The sequence below is a fragment of the Phaenicophaeus curvirostris genome, chromosome 16 (assembly GCF_032191515.1).
Source record: "Phaenicophaeus curvirostris isolate KB17595 chromosome 16, BPBGC_Pcur_1.0, whole genome shotgun sequence".
Lineage (NCBI taxonomy): Eukaryota > Metazoa > Chordata > Aves > Cuculiformes > Cuculidae > Phaenicophaeus > Phaenicophaeus curvirostris.
The window spans coordinates 6,645,634-6,668,847 of NC_091407.1; the positions used below are offsets into that span (position 1 = coordinate 6,645,634).

Sequence of the window (23,214 nt, forward strand, 5' to 3'; positions counted from 1 at the left end):
CAACCAGACCTAGTTAGAGATGTCCCTCCTCCTGCAGTAGGGTTGGACTAGATAACCTGTAAAGGTCCCTTCCAACCCAAAGCATTCTATGATTCTACAGGGGCTCACCATCACCACACACAGATCATTTCCCTCCTCCTACACTTGTATGGTTAGAAAAAAAATTACAAGAACTGCAAGCAGGGCAGGCTTTGCGATGGCTGAACGTGGGTAAGGATCAAGATTGGTGCTTTGGGGTCATCTTATCACAAGCATGGATTATTCAGTTATGCTGTAAATCCTGTTTCTCTGAAAGGATACGTATGATATCCTCAGTGGGGTACGAACTACAAAAATGCAGTGTGTGCAACACTGAAAGATTAAATCAACAATTTTGGCAGCATAAATAAAGTATTTAGAAAGAGGGCTGGTTTCAGGCCTTTCCTCAGCCCCAGAGCAGCTTACAGACCACGTTCTCATTTTCATAGGACCTCTATTGTAAAGACAAGGAGATGAAGGAACAAAAAAAAAAAAAAATGTGGTCACAAACACACCATCATTAAAACAGAGTGGAAGAATATGCGGATGCTACTGAAAACCTTTTCCAAACTGCTTCACCAACACATGCAGAAGTGTTTAGCTCCTACTGACCTGTTTGTAAGCTCCAGAAAGAAGCTTTCCCTGTCAGCAAAACCTGCCTGCTGCCAACCACCTTTCTCCAAAAGAGAAGCCCCAGCCACACACCAGCAACTGGAGGCGGCAATGTAGCAAGGGGTGGCTGGAATTAAACAGATCCTTAACATACCAAGATGGTTGCACGAACCCATGTCCATCACTCACTCCCAATGTCCAGTTCATTTGTTCAAAGGCAGGGAAATAACAAGCAGTTGGAACAGGGCAAGAAGCAATGGAAGCTCATGGACAGCCCCGGAACTTGACAACTGACTCCTAACCAGTTACTCTATTTTATTCCCCCCTACTAATTTCAGAGTTCAAGTGCTCAGTAAGAACCCAAACTCAAGCACAAGCCAACAGGTTTTGCAGGGAAGAAACACGAGCTGTACCCCTTAAAAATGGAGCAGCTTAACTGATGGCCAAATGAGCCAGTTGTATTCATGGCCTGAAACAGGATATGAAGCACTTCGTAGCAAGAAACAGAAGAGTCACTTTATTAGAAAAATACTTTTAAGAGTCAAATTTATCGAACCATTTGCAGCCACGGATGATTTGTAAAAGACGTTGCTGGCTGACAACGCTGGCTTTTGGCTTACCAGCACTGTTGGCAATCACCACCCAGGGGGCACATTACCTGTTCTCATCTAATGAGTGAAACCAGTGCCAAGCGTCAGGCACAAAGATCACATTAACTGCTGCAAAAAAGGCTCTTCCAGCGTCCAGGATGAAAAAGTACTCCACGAGGGGCCAAGACATTTTGCTTGGTGTAAAGAATTGAACGTGACTGTCAAAAAGAAGCAGGTATTGTCCCAATATGCTTATCTAGATTCAATCAGAGTTATCCAGGCTCTACCAGACTATCTGAAAACCACCCTGGGTTTGGACCAGATAAACTTCTCCCCAGGAAATTAAGAAGAGTCACAATTCCCAATTGCTATCTTAAGCAACAGGACTGGAAATCTAAGGCACCCCTCAAGCAAACAAAAGCAGCACCTCGGGGTAGATGTTGTAAGTTAGTAAATACTAGACTAAAATAAACCATGTCGCAAATCACATCCCCACCCATGGGGAGCTGGTATGACCAGGCCCTTCCCTCTGCCTGACTTCTCGCTTCCACTTCTGACCCAGGATTTTACTGCAAAGGAAAACCAGCATTATTGGCCATAAAAGGAAAAGACCCATCCGTCACATTTCTGTGGAGGGGAGTCAACGAGGAGGAACTTCAGTGACTTCCTTAAAACTCCGGAAACACCAGAGGCCACCGCGTGTGCGCCCCTCATGAGGATTAAAGGGTTTTTCTCTCACTGCCATCAGGAATGCACGTGAGAGACTACACCAGACAGTGGATGAGCACAGACGTCCCAGTTTAAAGGGAGACAAAAGGGGAGGGAAATAAATAAAAGATGGGAGCAAACAGGCCGAGTGGGGCAGCATTGGGGGAGCTCTGCCCTGGGCTCCAGTGTGAGGTCTAGGAAGCCTCTGGAAGGGGATTTTGGAGGCACAATGCTCCTTTCCACACATCCATGGGAAAATGCTGTTTAATCACTTGAGAACTTCATTTCAATCAGGTACGCATTTGGCCTTTCAGATAGGGCACATCTATGTTTGCTTAACAAACCCCACTGCTTATTCCATCCAATATTGACGGGCTGAAAGAGTTGGGGTCTTTCAGCCTGGAGAAGAAAAGGCTCTGAGGAGGCCTTATAGTGACCTTCCAGTACCTGAAGGGGCTACAAGAAAGCTGGTGAGGGACTGTTTATGAAGGCTTGTAGTGATAGGACAAGTAGGAAATGGGTATAAACTGGAGAGGAGCAGATTTAGACTAGACATAAAGAGGAATTTCTTCATGGTGGGAGTGGTGAGGCACTGGAACAGGTTGCCCAGGGAAGCTGTGGCTGCCTCATCCCTGGAGGTGTTCAAGGCCAGGCTGGATGAGCCTTAGGCAGCCTGATCCAGTGGGAGGTGTCCCAGCCCATGGCAGGGGGCTTGGAACTGGATGATCTTTAAGGTCCCCTTCCAACTCAAATTATTCTACGATTGTATAGTATTCCGAATTCTTGAATTTAAATGCAGATGCTCAATTGCAAAATAAGAGCAGTGAGAAGAGATTTTATTCAGGAACAATAACTTTGCTTTTATGTCTTTTTAAAATAATAAAAAAAAAAGTCTCTTACCTTTATATCATATACACAGCTGCACGCAAACCCACGCAAACCCACGCAAACCAAGACAAAGGCCAAATGGCCTAGCACTTAAAATCATCTGCTGATTGCCATGAGCACCATATACCTTGCATTTCAAATGCTTCAACAACAACAAAGGGTGATGGGACAATTTCATTTTTTGTTTGGCTCTAGTTTCACTTTCAGAATCACATAAAACAAGGCAGCAGGATTGGGTGGAAACCATAAATCTGATTATGACTCCAGATTTAAAAATGAACCTGAGCTTCAGTCTATCGGGTCCCATTAAGGATGATGCCTGCACAACAGCATCTGGGGAGAAAAGTCAGTGTAATGCTTGTAGGGCACATTAAGACACCAACACATCATCTATCGTAGCTTTCTGACAGGAGGATACTATTGCTGAGAGAAAGACCTCCTTGGAGTTCTATGTTAAAAAGGCGTTTTGGAGAAAGTGAAAGCATCACTACTTTGCATTTGCAACATCTCCAAGTTTCATCCCCACTGCAGTTCCCCCACACGACCGGTGCATTCCTGCTCCCCAGTATCGACTAGAAGACTTTCAGCAAGAAGGGAGACAGGCAGGATCTGAGTCCTTCCTGTTCATACCAAAGGGGATATTGTCCCATGCTAGACCTTAGGATCAGCAACCTCACTCCACGCAGCTCTGAACGTCACCAATTGCTCTCCAACAGAAATCTCACCAGCACAGCACTGGGAGCACTTCCAGTATTTATCCTGACTTTCATTTAGGCTTGTTCAGGTGCAGAAGCTTAATCCTAACATACAAATGACAACCGAGCATCTCTGTGAAATGGTTTGGTGGGGCAGGTTGGACTCTGCAGAAATACCCAAACTAACTACAGGTCAGGCAGACATCAGACAGTTTTGGGCTGCAAGGTTTCTTTGGGTTCATTGATGGCACCACTTTATTCTTAAATCAGATCCCATTATGGGTTTGACTGGTTATAGGTCCTGCTGCTAAACCAGTGGGCTGTGTTAGCTACCCAAACAACAGCCAAAGCCAATTCAATCCATCAAGCAAGAACCTCAACATATCATACACAGAGAAAAGAATAATAATAAAAAAAAGCAGCTATAACACCTTGTTTTACTGTTTCCCAATGCAAAACTTTTTTGACACAAGGAGGCTAAAAATAATACACCCTTAAAAAGTCCTGTTATTTTTATACAGTCACAAGAATCACTGGATTGCTTCTAATTACCCATCCTTCCTTGGAATTTCTATTTGTGCTTAACAAGACACAACAGGCTGTGACACCAGTGCAATCATTGCACATCTTGAATTACAGGCAGCTGGATAAGTTTAGTTTCTTCTTGGGAGCAATTTTGGGAGAATGATAGTTTTAAAAAAAGCCTGTTTTGCTGTGGTCTTTGGAGTCTGTGTTAAAAGGGGACAAGCTTACAGGCAGGTGTCAGATCACAGCAGAAAGACATCTTAAACTGGCAAATGCTTGAAAACAAGCTGGTGTCTAACAGGGATTTACAGCAGGATTAGAAATGTTCCACCTAAACAGGATCAACAAGGAGATTCCTAAAAAGCCCCTAGAGCAAGACTAGGTCTACTGACTTCACTATCTTTCCTGTAAATGCATCCTTACTGCTTCTGGCATCCAGAGGGCATTTACTTTTCCCCAGACAGTGGTAACGCGAAGGAATCTGCTCTAGGCACAACAGAAATATAAATAGTTGGCCATCTGCACTGTGCCTGACGTACCAGACTGGCAGCTGTACCTACACTGGTGATCACGCACGCTATCGGGGCACAGCCCCTGCTCTCCCAGCATCTCCCACGGTGCAAGTCAGCAGCCAACTATTACTGGAACTCATTACTGCACAGCCAAGTATTTGCATGGAAAACTTGCTGGACGTTTACTCATAGCATGCCTGCCTCCTACACGCTTTTCTTAATGTTTCCTCAAGAACCCAAGGGGAACAACATTTCCAGAAGTAACACCTACAGCCCCATGTCTTCCTAGCAAGCCACAGAAGCTAGAATTCACATCATATTTCAACTCCTATTATTTTACAGAACTTTTTTTTTTTTTTTTTTCCTCCTTTGAAAACAGTGATGCTTTTATCTGAAGAGTCATCCATTGCAACTTGTATTGTCATGGCAACGCAGCTCCCTCCCCTGCCCCAAACCCCAAGTCTCATTGTGTTGGTTACCAGACAGGCACGCAGCAGGCTGCATACAGATGAACGGCGCCTCGCAAAGTGCCCTCGGGCCTCCTTCTCCTGCAGCTGTACTGACACAGCTCCTGCTGCAGGGTATAGTCACAACAGTAGAAGGGAGGGAGTCTTACTAAGTCATATTTCTCTGTTGAAGACAAAGAAATAAGCTTTATAGGTACAAGGCATTTTTGTAGTATGTACAGCTATCCTGGTCAAAGTAAAAAGACCAAGCTCAGAACCACTCTAAGCAATGAAAAGGGAAAAAAAGCTTTAGAACAGGTGTCAGAGGGTTTTGCTAAGGCTGCTTGCACACCCCGGTAAAGAAAAAGGGAAAGACTGCTCCACAAAGGAGTGTACTCAAGAGCAGGGCTCTGGAGCCCTCTTACGGCAGCTTGCTAGCAGCTCCCTTGGAGCAAAATCCCACATATGCCCGAGTGTAGCATCCCTGCGTAGGCAAGGACGCAAGGGCATTGAGATAGCGTGGGAATGCACATCGTCTGGCTGAGACTGAGTTTTGATAGCAGGCACAAAGGTTAAAGCCCCACACTTCAGTCACTCGATGGCTCTTGAAGTATGTGCAAGGACTAGACAAGCCCCTTGTTTAGAGGGGGTGACAGAAGACAGTGACAGCAATCTCCCCCAAAACTGAAATGATACTTTAAGCTATAGAAATGTATGAGGGGTGCTAAGGAAATGCCCGAGTCTACTGCTCCAGTACTACTAACTGCTCCATAGGGATGCCAGGCTGCCCAGTGCCATGCAGGACTGGTTTCACATCAACCCCTTTTCTTGGCTTCTCCAGGCCAGTAAGGTCTGATGGAGCTCAGTTATCGACAAGCAGCCACTCAGGGAGCACACGATGAGGAGGTGGCTCACTGCAAGCAGGGAAGAGCACAGCTGCTGGGCTCTGAAGGGGTTACAAAGATCCAACAGCGGGGAAATATTTATGGGGGAAAGATGCTGAGCTGTGCATGTTTCCCAGGCTGGAAATGGTTTTAATATACCTCTTGCAAAGGCTGTGATTATTTGCTGCTGGTTTTTGTTGAAAGCAGCTATTTCAGGCTCACCTGCTCCCTCTGCTGTCACAGCCCTGAAGCTGATTCCGAATAAAACCACTCCCCAAACCCACACAAAACACAAGGAATCCTGCCTTGTTTCCCCCCAACTCTGGGAAAAAGGAGGCTAGATTTATAAGCATTAGCGATAACCATGGCCTTGCCAGGTAAAAAGTATTCTCTGACTATAGCACACTAATGGCGTTACAAAGATCTCCTGGAGTTTAGAGCTACAGCCAGAAGGACTCTCTCTTTTCAGCTTTCCCCTTTGGAAACTGGTCTCTGCCCAATTTTAGCTGAACTGCAAAATCGACCACGCTCCTCACTAGGTCTTTCCTTGCAGCAGCCCCAAGTGCATGGTTCTGGTCAGTGTCGACGTGCTGCTGTTAAAATATTAGTTTACACATTTTTATGAGCATGGGGATTTAAAAATGGGAGTATTCTCGTCATTTGCTAGACTGGAGTTTGGCACCCGATCACCATGGGACTAGCTGTACTCCGAGAACAAAGCCATACCTTCTCAGCCCTCTTGTGTCCTTCCCCAGTCTCCAGAAACCTGCACAGCCCCACTGACAAAAAGATCCAGTCTTCACCATGATTAAAACTACCACCTCTCAACCAACACTGCCTGCTCAGGCATTTATGAGACACCACCTTGCTGTATAGCTCTTCCATTTCTTTCTTCCAGCCTCAAGCTGCTCCTCCTCTGCTTTGCCTTTGTGTTTCTTCTCCTTTCTCTCATTATCAAGTTGCTGGATGATGCTGCTATAGCACCAAGGGCAACCGAGACACTGGCCTTTGTCTCCTTTTTCTCCATTCCAAACTGCAGCTTCCCCTCTCCCCAGCTACACACGGAGGCTGCCTGGCCCGTGTCCCCCCTGCACCCTCACTAACACCACAGCAGCACCGGCTGCCCCGTGCCTCATCCCCAAACCAGCAGCAGCCGCTTACCCAGCCTGGCAGAACTCCCTTCTCAGCCCACGTGAGCAAGGTTTCCAAGCTCGCCTCATAAAGCATTTACCCCACTTCACATTTTCAGATTAATACATACCTTGAAGGGAACCATAAATAATTGCCTGGATTTTCTGTTAATCTTGCTATGACATAGCTATTAGGATTACTGGAGTGTGGGCTGATAAGCAATGGGGTGGAGTGTTAGGGCGTTTCAGGAGATGACAGTAACCTCTCGCTGTGTTTTACTGATGTGGATGCCTTGGTGACCTGCGCTAATCCACTTGGAAAAGTGCTACGAAAGAACAGTCTTAAAACATGAATCAGGAGTTAGTGTGCTGCCAAGAGGAGCTTATTTCTGCGCACACCTCGTCTAGCTTAGCCTGGACAATCCAGCTGAATCAGAGCTTGAAATGGTGGGGCTACAGATTGTAATGACATTAAAGCAATAGACTTCAACCCAGAAAGCAGCCAAAAGTGACCATTGAAGTAGCAAGTCTTATAAAGGCATCTGTTCCCTATATCAAAAATTCCATTTACAACTAAGACTAAAATCTCCCCTTCCTCCTTCTCAATCAAGATATCCAACTCGATGTAAAAGCTCCACGTTAACTCAAAGCATGGGTTTTTCAACCAGCTTTGCCTTTTAGGCTTTTAATACTATCTTGTCATTACCTATTACGTTTAAGATGTTACATACATCTCTGAAGGTGTACATCTGCAGATTCATCAGGTGATCTTATAACATTTATCTTTAAAGAGTTCGCTTTAACATCTTACAGTAAGGTAGGATTTCTAGACTGCAGAGAATACTTTTAAACTGTTTTCTAAGGGTCTTCTAGCTTCCTGTCATTCTTGACTAAGAACAAAACCCTTGGTGTCACTAACGCCATAACATAAGACAGTAAGATCTTCCTCTGACTCTACACACCCCAGTATGCGAGTCGAAGGACTACAGCAGCTTTTCTGGTAACTGCACTGCTTGCTTTCACTCCATGGTGATGTGAGGGACTTCAGAGGAAATAGCCAGTCCAAATTTTAAGGACAGCATCTGTCATCAAGCCTGCAGAAAGCAATGAGAAGGGCCACCAGCACTCCAGGCACAAAACAGAGAGGCACTCTGAACAGAAAGGAGTTTGGGATAACACATGCAAACAGATCACGGGAATTTTGCATCTCCCTGACAAGCAGTTGTAATGAGTCCATGTGGGAGACAAGTCAGAGGGCCTCGGTTTGTTTTGGAACAGCTGTCCCATTGCACAACTCATTACATACAGTCCACCCAGCTCACTGAATAAATACCTTTCAGTCTTGCACAGCCAAATCAACCAAGCCAGCCTTGCCCCCACACCCTTCAGCTCCCCAGGGCCTTTGTGTTCCTCAGGGTCAGGGCTGTTCATCCAGTCTCACAGGCGATGAAAACATTAGAGATAAGGTGTACAGGAACAGCAAGGGAGCGAGTATGTGCAGGCACACACACCCCACGTGCACTACCATCAACACTTGCTTTTGCAGGTACGTTCTGGGCACTAGAGGTGATGGGATATCCATTTCTATAATAAAAAAGCTGAAGAATAACACTCACTTTCAAAATAACGTAATTGATGGATGTTTTCACCATGACAACTTGCTACATACAACAGGATGCAGGCGAAGGATAACATGCCTCTTATTCAGTAGCTGCTTCACTCCCATTCAACTTTCAAAGCTCACAGGAGGGAACAGAAAAGCTAACAGCTACCACTAATGCACAGCAGCTCTTGCCTCATCGGGTCATCTCATTACTCACCCTGGCTCTGCGCACAGCTGGACTTTGAGGCTGCCCCTCACAGCGACACAGATTTGAGCGAGCACGTACACTTCTACACTCACGGCCATGCACAGCTCTCATTTGCCAGTCATTTTTCCTCCAGTACCAGTTGCCCACACTGGAGCAAGATAACTTATTTTATAATACACATTTTAATTTATCTACTTATGGAAGTAAAGTATAAGGAAGGCAACTGCAAGTGTTACATTAAGAGTTCAATTTTCAAACACGGAACCTGATCCACGTGTTTGGTGAATACCCGGGCCCTGTACCCTGTCCTTCGGGGATCACCTGCATTTCTCCACACTATCGCTTTTCCTCATCTGCAAGCTCTGAGCTCATCACAGTGCTTGGATCAGGAAAAGGAAAGTAAATATAACTATATATAAGCACTGCCTTTCAAAAGGCCACCTTAAGAGTAATGCTTATTTTTTTAGACCAGGGGTCAGCTTTGACTAGGTAAAGGGTGCTTTGCCTTTAGAGGATCAGCTCAAAACAGCTGTGTTAAGTCTCCTATGCAGAACATGGTTTAGTCTGGCAGATGGAGATGCTAAGTAAAACACATTAATCTGTTATCACTTTCACCCACCCACAAAAATCCCAGTGGTCTGAAGTCATGATTTTCTGACACAAATCTAGACATCTATGGCTTGTACAACAGCTGCAACCAGAATCGAGTTCCAGGAGGAAAAAAATGCTCCATTTAATTGTATAGGTAGGTCGGAATTATTCAAGACAGGGATATTGTACAGTAAAAGAAATTTGCCTCTGAAAGTATCTGTGTGCTCATTTGTGGTATGGAACTGGAAAAGTTACCTAACAAATCCCACAAAGTACCTGTTCTTGGCTCTGCACGCCTGAAATATGGCACAAAGGGTTAAAGTCATACAAAATACTCCAAGAAGCAGCTTGTCTTAAGAAATACCCCAGGTTTCAGGAGTGAACAAAATCAACCTTCATTCCCATAACCTTATCTATCCTCTACCCCAAACACATGAACAGCAAGGACCAAGGCTGAAAACAACTCTAAAGCCAAGAACCTGGCAAGCTGGTTGGTGTTGTGCCTATCTCCATATCTAGAAAGGTTCAACGCGTTCCTTCCGGGATGCCAAGAGAAACTAAATATAGTAAAAGGCTACCAGCAAACACACTAAACTGGCACGACATCCAGCTACCTGAAAGATCCATCCCTGTCTTCACAGGCTGATAGCTGCAATCCTTTCCCTTGTTTGGGGAGAACATACCATTAGGAGACATTTTCAGGTTTTACTTACGGGGATAATTGCATACACAAACTTTAGGTTGGAGGTAATGCAATAACAACGCTGATACCTCCCTCTTGCACAACTCGAGGGGATTGTCTGGCTCTTCAGATTGTTTTTTTTATTAAGCCTGACATCCGCTTGCAAATGGGAGGTAGCATCCTCGTTTCACATACCAAGAGCCAAAGCAAGGCCTTTTACAGCAACTGCATCTTTGCAGAGCAGAGCCACCATCCAAGAGCATCTGTTTTGTTTTAACCTCTGCCCTTTAAGGAGGGCTCAGAAAGGGGGGAAAAATCCCAACCTCACAACCCAACCTTCCAGCTGCAGAGCGGCTTTGTTGGTTTGTATGAGGATGGATGTCATGGCAAGGCTTTACAATACAGAAAGGCCTTGGCGAGAGACGCTCGCCCCTTGGCTTCTGAATGCCATCTCCACCATGAACAGAGCATGGATATTGTGTTTTAAGCAGTAACCCTGAAGACAGACCTCAATTTCGACTGGGCTTTGAGATTTAGCCTAAAGCCATGCATGCTCCCAACACAAAAAATGAGGTCAAAGCAGCTTCTTTTGAAAAAATAAACACAGCAATAAAGCTCTCTTTCAGATTTGCTTCACAGGGGATAAATCACTGAACAAATACAACCATCTTATCTTGTTGGCAAACGGTACGCGAGTGTCCAGCTTTACAGGAAATATGTTGGTTGGTCTGGAGAGCAAACTGACTTTTCATTGTCTAGAAAAATGCTGCTCTTTACTTTTTACAAGATTTGTTTGTTTTTAAGAAAACCATGATCTCTAAGCAGTGCCAAGCCTGCTTTGCCTCCTGCCTCTCGACTCTTTTCCTGGACGCCTCGAGATTTCCTAGCAACCTCGTGGCAGAAACACGATCGACCTCCTTTTACCAGAAGGACGACTTGTTTAAAACAAGATCCCAGCTGCCTTTTCCTGCCATTCCCAAAACGGGTGGGATGCAGTAACCCTGGGACCCCACAAACACCATGGGGAAGGTGGTGAAGCAGGCAGGACTTTCCCAACACATGGAGGTAAAGCTTTCCCCAAACACTCTGTTTTCAGCCTCTATTCGCCCCTTCTAAAGTCAAACACTAACACCAAGAGCACCCAGCAGGGAAAGCAGCCACCCAATAGCTAATGGGTGGTTACAGAAATGGGATCCAGCAGCAGCTATGCCTGTTCAGTATTTTGGCACTGATTTATGACAAGTGTACTTGCGTTTCCATTAGCCACGGCTTTCTCAGTTGACCTCTGGGCTCAGAGAGGCAGACTCGACATTAAACTCCCATCAGCTTTCAGTACCGCTGACCTCATCCCCAAAACTTGCAGCAATGTTTTACATCAACCGGGGCCAATACATTCCATTAATGCTCCCCCGACTCGGGGAAACATCTGCTCTGTTTACACTGGTAGCAGCACAGAGACCACTTAAGTCTCACCTCTGCTCCCTGAGCCCGTGGCAGGAGGAGCAGCGGCACACGGGGCAGGCCCTGGACCTCTTGGCCCCCAGCATCACGACTTGGCCATCAGTTATTCACCAGGGCAGAGGTCACTTAAACCATCAAGGCACAGGAGAGGTGTTATACGGTAGCAAAGAAGGCAGTTTCCTTCAGGCCAGAAGTGCAAGCTTGAGAGGGGTATTTGTGCTGACTCCAGATGAAAGTGAACAGGCGGATTGGAAACAAGGAAGGATTAAATAATGCTAGGAAATATTTTTTTTTAACCCCAATGGTTTTACGGATTCATACGCTCAGGCAGAGATCCAATGGACACTGCTGACTCATGCAAGTTAGAGCTCACACGCAGAGGGCACCTCTGGCACCTCCCCAGACACGGCCCACCAGGGTGCTGGGTGCCAAACCGACCCCTCCGCATCCACAGCCAGGGAGGAGGCAGCTGCACGGCGCTTCTTCCTGCAGCAACGGGAAAAGACAGGCTACCTTCCTGAAAGCAAAGCACAGCTCAGCCAAAGCAATTCCCTCCCCCCAGCCCAGGCACCACCTTATCAACCACAGCTTCCCAGCAGCCACCACCTTCTTACTGGGAAAGCCTGACAGCTCTGAAACACCTCTTCAGTAGGGGCTGCTGATTTATCAATCCCACATGCCAGCTGGTTATGGCAAGCCTCTACCAAATCAAGGGGATGCTACTACATATTTTCCCAAGGATTTTTGACAGCCAAGACCTCGGAAAGGAGTCAAATCAATGAGAAAAGCCTAAAACGCTTTTTGCTCCCATTGTTGCAATGCTAGATGTGCATTAAATTAACCCCTGACGTCTTCGGTTGCTGCTGGAAGCTTTCTTTTCTATTAAGCATCTAGTCAAGGCTGTAATCGCTAACAAGCCCATCAGGACATATAAAAACATACGGTAGCTTTGGAATATCCGACAGCATCTGCCACAAATTGAGACAGAGCACACCGCATACAGGGGCATTCAGCAAGGGTTGTAAGTTTTTATTATAACCAAGTCAGGAACACGATCGGCTCCTTCCACCACCAATCACTTCACTGGGATGCAGATTTGCTGCATTTTAGATTTTTGCCCTTTTACAGAGCTTTGCAGAGCTTGGACTATGAGCTTGCGAAGAGCTTAAAACAAGAGAGGACCACAAAAAGACCTTGATTCTCACAGAGGTGTTAGGCACTAGACCCACTATTCAAACAGGCCTGTAAGCAAGCCAGAAAACCATCCCCAAAACACCTTTTGCTTTTGTTTAAACTGCATAGCAGTGAAGGCGGGTTTGCTTTGGGCTGTGGCAAGCAATTGAGTCAACCCAACCCCAGTGACACTGAATGTGATGGCAGTTACTAGGGTGGGAACACAATAAAAACCATATTTGCTCTTGGTCTTCTGTAATACATTAGGGAAAAGTGACACGATTTGCACAAACATTCTCCATTTCTCACCTCAGTCCCAGTGCCCAAGGTGTCTGTAGCTCCCAGCTTTGCCAATTTGACCACAAAGGTAAAACACTGACTTAGAGCATTTTTATCTAATCCTCTTTCAGCCAGAGATGAAAAATCAGTAGAAGAAGCTAGCGCTGAGTGAGACAATTCAAATTATCCCTTTCCAGTTCCTTAATTCACATGTTAGGGGACAACCACAGCTGGGAATTTCAATCTCTGGAGCAATTAAAGAAAATTAAATTCAGGGAGTAAGGCCTTATGCACTCAAAGCTTCATTAACCCTGTCGCCTTTTAATTAAATATGTGCACATGAAATTTTGGATAGAGAAAGCATTTGCGTTACTAACAATGTTCAGTTTTAATGGCAAAAAAGGAAAAAAAAAAGGATACTGGGGTCGTAAACTCCAGACCTTTCCAGCTCCACAATGACTTTATTAAATACATGGTAGAAATTCCTGCCTATCAGCTCCCACTTAGCGGCAATGCCTGCTCTCCCTCAAGCACCCTAAGCTGTGCTAGCAAAGCTCTGCTTTGAGCTTACTTCGAGATTACTGGCAGCCCCACCAACACCATGGATAAAATATGAGCCAGGATTTAAAAGCCCTACACTTACCACGATCAGTCAGAGAAATAAGGTTGTCTAGCTACAGCAGGATAGATTTTTCAGCCCACGGAAAAGGGATTAGAGTAGCCAGCCTCTCTTTTAAATACTGTTCATCCTTACAAAAGGCTCAGGCGGGCGCCAAAGGCGGTGTGCGACTAGGACAGTTTAAAGGATAATCTTTGAAAGAGGATATTGTCAAGTCTGCCCAGCCTCAATATCCAGCTCGCTTTGTGTGAGTTACCATCCGACTTGCGAGAAGTCATGCTGCTCGTGTGCTGGCCTCCTGGCTTTGTTGGGAATATAAACGAAGCACGCTACTGATTTATCTGGATGCACGGCTGCCTAGCAGGGACTGAGCACAAATGGCCTGGATGCTTCCTCATATTCATCCAAAAGCAGCATCACCCAACTGATGCACACACAGGCAGTCACACAGATTGGCACCAGCAATGGAGAGGGCAGAAACACAGTCCCTTCCCCTGTCTCCAAGAGACCTAGAAGTCTGCACCTTGGGCCAGTCACCTCACCAAGAGACGTCCTCTTGTCCTGTCATCACTAGTAAGCAAATTTATACGAACATCCCAGCTTGTAAGTGGGGACACTGTGTGGCGACTCTGGTAGAAACGAGGCTTCAGTTTGGCTTTTTTATTTTAAAACATCGTTTTGGGATGGACTTCAGTCTTTCACCAGCACACACTGACCAATTTAGTATTTGTTTTATTGCTCACCTATGTATTTCAGCTGTATTTCAAAGAGGACAACAATGCCAGCACTCATTTAAAGACATTACTTTCTCTCACTGCCACTCACCATAAGAGCCAACACGTTCCCTATTCACACTTGCTCCTCTCTCCAGGAAGAAGCTAAGGCAGCAGCACAACTGTTCATGCAAGGCCTCCAAAGGATGCCATTCGTAAGGGGCTGCTCTGCAAAATTGAGTGAAGAGGCACAGTTCCATTAACTAGAATTAGGATAGACAGGCAATTCCTTCTGCTTACAGCAGCCCAGGATTCACCGGTTAATCGCCACATCCCCAATATAATATTCTCGTTCCGATTTCATCGCAGCTGTATTCTTTTATGTGGAGCACAGAGAGCTGTTTGCTTCTGTAGGATGCCCTTGGTACTACCAAGGACAACCTGAACACATCGAGTGTGACAGGCTCTACACTGAATGCAAAAATAAATGCAGCCATTTGCGTTTCTTCAGCCTTTGACACCAACAAGGGAAGGGGCTTCATCCTACAGCACCAGCAACTCAGAGCACATGAATTTTGTGATGCTTGAAACGCAACCAGGCAGAACACAACATATCACTCCATCTCTCTCCTCCTGGAAATTACAGGTCCATTAACCTTTTTGTGTGTGTATAAGACTGTCTTCCCACTCATACGCAGCAAATAATCAAGGAGAACATGGACGGTAAATGCGCTACTGGGTGAAGGAGGCTGTTTGCAATGCAAACCTGCTTGTACAAAGGGTTCTGCTTCCCAGTTCCGATACCATCATTTTATGACGACATTTCCTGATCCATTTTCTACCTTGCTCCTCATTCCTCTGCTACAAGCACTAATTAGTACTGCTGGTGTTCTGGCTGGATTGCTACAGTCCCATTAATAATGCAAGAGTAGTAACAGAGTGAGAGCAGGAGGAGAGAGGCTTGAAGGTTAAAAGCAATAAGAAAATGCATTTTGCGGGCACTGGAAGGGGAGAAGCAGGAGAATAAACGCAGGCCTACTGAGATTATAAACCATATACTTCAAAACATATCACTCCTTTCAGGTGGAAGTGGTGGTTGAGTCAGTCATGGCTAATTAGAAGATAATATGCAAATAAGAATGACACACAGAGGGGATTTTTACTAAATTAGAAGAAAACTTCTGTTTAATCTTCCCTTTCCCCTTCTAAACTTGCTGCCTCACCACTTCACGCTCCCATTTCTCTGTTACTCATGTTCCGGAGGTCAATGGTGCCCTGGCATCCAACACATGATGCACACTGACGTCTCCTCTCTTCAGAGAAACTTCTGCAGAGACCAGCCCGTACCTGCCCATCTACAGTCAAACCTTTAACATCAGTAATCAAGTTGCTCCTGATGCACCTTAACCTGAGGCTCTGCAGAAGCTGTTCATGACATGTACTCTGGACCTAAAATAGTGCTGGAGCCACATCCTTAACCTGGAAACACTTTTTTTGCCTCCCTCTCTTTCTTTTCCTGCTAAGTCCAGCACAGAGATAGAAGAAAAAAAACAAAAGGAGGCTACTGGTTTGGTGCTGGTTCCTCAGCTGTTCCTGTTGCTGAATGAAAACTTCAACTGACCATGGAAGCAGTTTCTTGCATGCCAGGAAGGCAGCTTGTTTGGGGCTGACTCTGGTCCAACACCAAAAAGCTGGTGTCTTCTTAAGGGGCTATCATTCCCTGGTTTTCTTGAGGATTTGCAAGACACAGGAGCTTACTTTTCAAGGTCATTTAGCAGAACCAATCATTCACACAATTTCTTCTCCCTATGTTTGGCATTTATAGCTTCTTACATGGTGCCAGGCCTCTCATCAATGGTGATGTATGAAACAAAACAAAGCACATGCTCTTTCCAGTAGCTGAAATCACACACATCTCTCCCCTCTGCTGCAATATGTCTTCCAATATCTCAGATTATCAATGTTATTAACTGCTCTCACTGTCACTTACGAGAACTATTCCAAAGTCCTCCACCACAAAGGGCACAGCTGACCACCCAGAAGGGATAAAAAGCCAGCAGGCTCATTGAGTTGAGCTCATGAAAGAGTGGCAAAGGAAAAAAAGCTGGAAAGATCAGCTTCAGAACTGCATTGCTTTTTCAAAGAGACCTTTCAAGTATCACTTCCTCTACAGAGAGGAAGTGAGAGGAGCTGGAGGTTCTCCGATACAAACAGCTTCCCCTCCACGACAATGGTATAAAAGGATGGGTGTTTTTAAAAAGAAAAAAAAGAAGAAAGGAAAGCAGGCCAGCCCTGAGCACACTGTGACCAAATTAGGAAACAAACTCTACTGACAGCCTCCAAAATGGACATCATCTGCAGCAGCCTTGTATTAGCTCAGGAAGTCTGATGACTGTGTCATCTGCTGAAATCTGTTTATGTGCAAATAGAAAGGAGAAGCAAAACACCTCCTTGCACTACACAGGCCAGGTTAGGCAGCCTCAGCGCTGTGGCCCTAAGGAGAAGACAATCATCAGCTGCCCTGACACAATACTATTTAAAACCTCCACTGCTGACTCATGCCCCTCCAAAGATAACTCTGCCCTGGAAGCACTAAGGTACAGAAAGAAGAGGTGCGTGCAGAGAGTTGGGGGTTTCTAAGAGGCTTTTAAGTGGTTAGCTGTGGCAGATGAAGCTGAGGTTAGAGATCAGTGATTACTATGACAGGAATGTGAGGGGGAGGAAAGAGAGAGGGAAGATGTAGCTTCTTGACTAAGGTCAGGACTATGTTTTTAATTTGCCTTGGGAACAGCCTTTTTCCATGCTCTCCAACCTCCATTTCCACTGCAGCAGCAGAAGGATAACCCTGCTGCGATGCTCTGCAAATACAAGTAGCACCGGGCAGAGTTTAGCCTCAAACTCACCCCTGCTGCCATGAAGGGTATCTGTGCTGAGCTCCCAGGATGCCTGTTGTGAGAACAGATGAGTGATGGAAGCAAAGTTACTCCACTGTTCAAAAAATCAAATCCAGCAGTCTGAACACTCTAGTCCATACAGTGGTTTAGCATTTCTCCTCAACGTTAGCACAATCACATTACATTAGTTCCTCTCTAGTTTCCTGCATGAAATGGAAGAACCCCACTCCCTTTCTTTTTCAAAGGGACCTAGGAGGAAAAAGCAAGGCTTATAGCTCATGTCAGCTTGCAGTGGGTCTCAGCCTCTGCTCAAACCCCAGCACAACGGCAGCCCTCAGGGTCCTTCCAGACACAGCAGTTTGGCTGCAGGACTACCCCAGCAGCTTGCCACACATTCAAGGACTTTGCCACATTCAACTTGCCTGCAGTGGAGGACTTTACACACCCCAGCACCACCCAACCCAGGCTACTCTCATCCAAGCCCTCTTGGAGTCCACCAGCTTATCTCCAAAGACATTCTCCTCACACCTCTGCGCTGAACACCACAGGTTTGCAGCCTGTCTCAGTGGCTCTTTTGCCCAAACAGTGGCCCTGCCAGTGCTCAGAGAGACAAGGTGATATAAGGCTGCCAACCAAGGCTGAAGTTTCCATCCCCACATGAAGTTGTGTTCAGCTTATTTACCTCTGGACCTTTCCTCCGCAAAGGACAAAGCTACAAAGGGAAGATAGCGCTCCTGCCACTTACGGACCTGACAAAGAGGTATTCAGTGGTCAGTAAACAGTGGGAGAATTGCCTTTTCACTGAATGGATATTGCTATATAAGGCAGAAAGTAAGCACAGAAGTAAGCTTTGTCGGCTGAAATCGCACTGACTCACAAGGTCAATTTTTAAAGAGGCTTGTTTGAGTTCTTGCTTTTCAGCAGCTTTTACTTCCCCTCTAAGAGACAGATACCCCATCTAAGCTGACCTCTTTCCTCAGTTCCATTTCCAGGCTGGGCTTCACCCTCTCATCCTCTGTCAGACTAATTTCTCAAGTGAAGCTCTTCCACATTCCACTGCATAAACAGACTTGATCTTGTAAATGCAGCAGCACCTGAGCTCCCACTGATGGAGTCTCTCCAACCCACTACAGCAACATACCCAGCCCACTCCTACCCTCTCCTCCAGGTAAGGCATTCTTGGAGCTCCCACAGCCCCTCTCTGCGTGTCCCAAGTAAGGGGGGCAGGTATACAGACAAGGCAAAGAGTGATTCTGGGCTGACCATTGTGCCTCCTCCCTGGAAAGGAACATTTAGGAGCAAGCTACTCTCGATACTGCTCAGTTCTTGTAGCTGCTCCTGGCCCAGACCAAGCACACAAAACAGAGACGGTACAAGAGTTTCATCAGGGGAACAATTCACTGACTCTCCTAGTTGCACCCTCTCAGCCAGGGAGCAAGCCGTGAGCATGCATTGTCCAGCACCCAGGGAAGCAAGGGGAGTCCCTGGCACGTGGCTTTCCCTTGTTCCCCTTGCAGCCTCCCAGCAAAGGTAAGTGTCTTGCCCAGCATAAAGCTGGACAGGAGATCTCCCGACTCTCAGCGCTGCCCATGCGACTTCGACCTCATGTGCCTCAATCACACGGACCACGTGGTTTAGCACACATGTACTTCTCCTACATTGGATTGCAATTTTAAGGCTTTGCTGTACCAGGAGCATTCTCCTGTTATCTTTCCTCCTTTAGGATTTGGCAATAAAACTTATTGGGGTGTTATCTGCTGCCTACAATCACCTCAACTCCACCTTCGGCCTTGGTCCCTCCCTCCTGCCCATCCCTTTGAGGAGTGATACGGCAATCACCGGTGCTCCTGCTGCAGTGCTGCCAGCGCTGCCATTGATAGCATCGCCGCTCGCCCTGCCTGCAGCTCGAAGCACTGCTGCTGCAGACGAGTTTCAATGTCCTTTTATGGAAGAAAAATGAAAATTGCCTGCCCAGTCACGGAGTGCCTCCGAGCTGACAGACGGAAACTTGCCATTTGTTGTGGTTTTGGCAGTAAGAGAGTGGAGCATGTTCCCATGCGCACCACATTTTAAAAGGGTGCAGCAAAGACTCTGGGCTGGAGGAGAAAGCTGAGGGCTCAGGAGTAGGAGGTTTCAAGGGATGCAGCGCTGAGGAGGAAGAGGGCAGAGTCATAAAAAGATGGCTTATACCATTCTGCTGGCCCAGACATGCCTCTGGACAAAAGCACACACAGGCACAAGTGCTCCTTCCCCAGACTCCCCAGTAAGACAAGAAGCCAGGTACCCCATACTGCATTTCCCCTTCTTCCTCATCTGAACAAATTCTGCTAAGCCACGTTCACACAGGCACAGGAGGATGGGAATTGAAACCTGGGAGTTGGGCCCTGAGGTCATTGCTATCAAAGAAATTACAGGAGTTGACCATAAGCGAGTGCCACCTTCAGCTCTGCTCTCCACTAAAGCGGTAGGGCTAAGCTCTAAATAACAAATTCAAATAGATACACTCAAGGAAAAGCACCCAGAGAACAGCAATAAGAATAGCTGAACCGAGAACAAGATGGGGCCACGGGACCTTCAAACTGTTTGCACTACTGTCAGGAAGCTGAATGAGACGGCAGCCTTCAGCAGCTGGGAAAACATGTTGCAAAACAAGGAGAATTAAGTAATTCTCCATATGCACATCCTATTCTGAGGCATTTTGGACAAGCTCAGTTTCTCCAACCAGAACTATTTCTTTTTCCATGTTCAGGCATGCCCTGCCAGTGACAAACCCTGACACAGTTCAAGCCTAAAACCACAGCCCATCAGGAGTCAGCTAGGCAGCTCCGGGCAGCAATGGACCAGCCTCTAGGACAGAAGCAGTGGGCCTTGTGGTATGTGTTGGATGATGTCCTTGGAAGGCTATGGCATTCCAAACACATCCCCTGCAGCTGGGTACTTGATTACACAAACATTTCCACTTGCACCCCCTAAAACTCTTGTGACTGGTTCACAGGTGGCTGGGGCTGCCTCCTCGCCTCCCTCTGAATCACAAGCAGCCACGTGCTGCCCCATCACCACACTAGGTACAGGGATCCCAGGCACTGCCGTCCACTCCTTAGCTGCTTCTGTGACTTTCAGTCTTGCTGATCACACAATACTTGGTTATTTCAGCAAGGAAGGCCACTCACATCAAAGTTGTTGCAAATTGTACAACACAACTTAAGCTTATTAACATCATCTGCGGATGCAGTGCTAGCACCCTGCTAAGAGAAGCCGTGTTCACACACAGCTTGCCAGGCAGAGCTCTGTACAAGCTTAAACCTGTCTCACTTCCAACAGAAAATGAAGGTTAAAAGCAGCTGGGTGCATCTGTTCCTAGCCAGCACCTTGAAAAATCAATCCTGAGACATCCTAGCAGCTTAAAAAGAAGTCTGCTAAAATACCACACCTCAGTCCTGCAAATTAAAAGTGCACACAGGAATCACTGTGGTGTGAAAGCCAAACTCAGAGACCGAAAGACAGGAGTAAAGATTTTATCCATCTGACAGAGGCTCATCAGTGCTAATCTTTCCAGCGTGACAGTTCAGACGCCCAGCAAGCAATCCCACTCCCCAAGCCCAGCCTCATTAACAAGATGCTCTATAGAGCCCTGTACAAGAGTGGCAGCTGCCCAGTCCCAGGGTGATGCAACTTAGTACCATGCAGCCATTTGCCACCACCTTGCCACATCCAGATAACTTGGCACAAAGTAACAACAAATTTAAGCTACGCAAAGGAGTTTTTAAAGAAAATTCTTGGAAATGCTAGTCCCTGCAATAGGGGCTGGCTATAAAACGAGTGTTGAGGGTTTCAAGCTCTCCAGCACTAGAAGGACAGCGCTGCTCCGTGCATGCATTATTTCCATGGCAACGGCAGCTTTCACCTCCTCATCTCTTCGCTGGCTGAAAGCCCTGCAGTGCTTTGTGCCGAGACTGCAAAGAGGGGAGTCATCTCCCCCACCCACAACAGCACAGAGGATAGCAAGCAAGCAAGCAGCCTGGGAACAAAAGCCTTGTCTTCACCAGCAACATGGGGTCTTGGGAAGAGGGAGGCAGAGCATAAAGGATGAACTTCCTTTTCTGGTGGGAAACTACTTCCCCCAACGTGCAAAAGTGCACACTCACTTCCCAGTGCTGCACAAGCCAACATCTAATATGCGCCTTTTCCTAGTTTTACCAGCATTGCCACCTTAGGTTTGCTGTGTCAGAGTACTGGGAGGAGAAACCCACATCATTAGAGATGAGAAATTCCAGCATCGCTTCCACGCAGGGATCCCTGCGTAGAACAAAATGGAGGTTGACTGAGTGGGGTTGGCAAACCCTCTCGTGGCTGGGAACTCTGGCTCCACATGCAGCCAGCAACCCGTTACAGAGGAAAGCCTCAAAACTCAGAGGTCTGAGCGAAAGCTGCCTCTCTCCCTGCACCAGCCAAGACTGCACACACAAACACAGAACGCATCCATAGATGTGTTTTCCTTGACTAATTAAGCTTTTTCTCCACCCTGCAGTTTGTCATATTAAGATTCAAGCCCTGGCCACCTAACTAGGAGTCAAACTTCAAGCCACACAGCTGGAGACACAGCGGCCCTGGCAGATGGTGCACGCTCATCTGCATGCTCTCCGTGCACCCGTTCAGTCATAGAAGGCAACCGGCAGCTCTGCCCGTTGCTGAGGTTACAATTAGCCATGATTTGGTCTCTGCAAGGTGCAAATGTCTGGGATTACAGGTGAGATGCACAAGCAGTGACCTGCCTAGAGCTGCTCTTATTATTGAGCCCAACATACATATATTCAGCCAAAATGAAGGCTTCCAGCTGGTTCCCATCACTTACTTTACAATAAATCCATAGCTGGCCCAAATATGAATCATCCTCTCTGCCAGATTTAAAATAAAGCCTGAGAGTATCAACATGAGCTCTCAAAGCAAGACAAAGGATCCAGGTGATGGAGCACAGAAATACAACAAGACCACCATCTGGTCCTCCTCTCCCCATCCTTAAGGAGTCTTGAGGTTTCAGGAGAGGCACATTTTGACCTTTCCCTTTCCACAGTTCCCCTCACTTTGGGTCCAGCTGTGCAAGTGCAGACCTTCCACCCAGAGAGGGACTACATCCAGGATCAGTCATCACCTGCACAGTCTGCCAGAGGCACTGCTAGCAAAGCCAGTGCATCCTCTCCAGCCTCTACAGAGTTCCCTAGATTAGTCCTTTCCTCCCTATGGGCAACAGTTTCCTGTAAGCAGCAGCGTTATCCAAAATTCTTAATTCTGGAGAGAGAAGAGATAGCAGGAATATGAAGAACCACTGCAGTTGATGCTGTGAGGCAAGACCACATCCTGCTATCCAAATTCCTCACCCTCGACTTCAAATCCCAAAGTCGTTCAAGACTTCTAAGAAGAACACAAAGCTACTCAGCAGATTTTCAGCTAATGAATCAACACAAGCTGTCCAGGAAACCAGAAATCCAGCCCGCTGGAATGCTGCAACCCCAGGGAAGAGGGACAGGCAGTACGCTAGGAAGGAAATGAAACAGCAAACCAGAAGGAAAGGAACATTCAGCACTGACCCCTTTTACCACTGTTACTGTACCGCATCACATGTTTTAGGAAAAAAAAAGCAACTGCAATTTGTTTTGCACATTGAAGCATTCATGTTCTTCAAGCCTGATTTTTTTTTTTTGGCGCTGACATACGTACATTTTGAAAACAATTCTGGTTTTGAGAAAAAGAATGAAAAAATTGATTTAAACGTGAATCAACATTGCCACCTACTGACCAGAAAACTGCCCTGCTCACGAGACGGATGATCCATCACAATCGCGTTTCTTTCCCAAATGCCAGAAGTGGATGTTAGCAAGACATATCTGGAGATTAATGATCTGAAATGAAATTGTGCACCTTTCCTAAGCAGCCTTCTCCTGTCGGCAAGTTCAGTTTTCACTACAGAATGCAAAGTTCACTGCTG

At 46.4% G+C, this 23,214-nt stretch overlaps 1 protein-coding gene across 1 annotated transcript in view; it reads right to left on the bottom strand.

Moving 5' to 3' along the window:
* RNF216 (ring finger protein 216) overlaps window positions 1-23,214 on the bottom strand; it is a 77,543-nt gene that overhangs the window by 24,722 nt on the left and 29,607 nt on the right. The gene's annotated exons all lie outside the window — the stretch shown is intronic.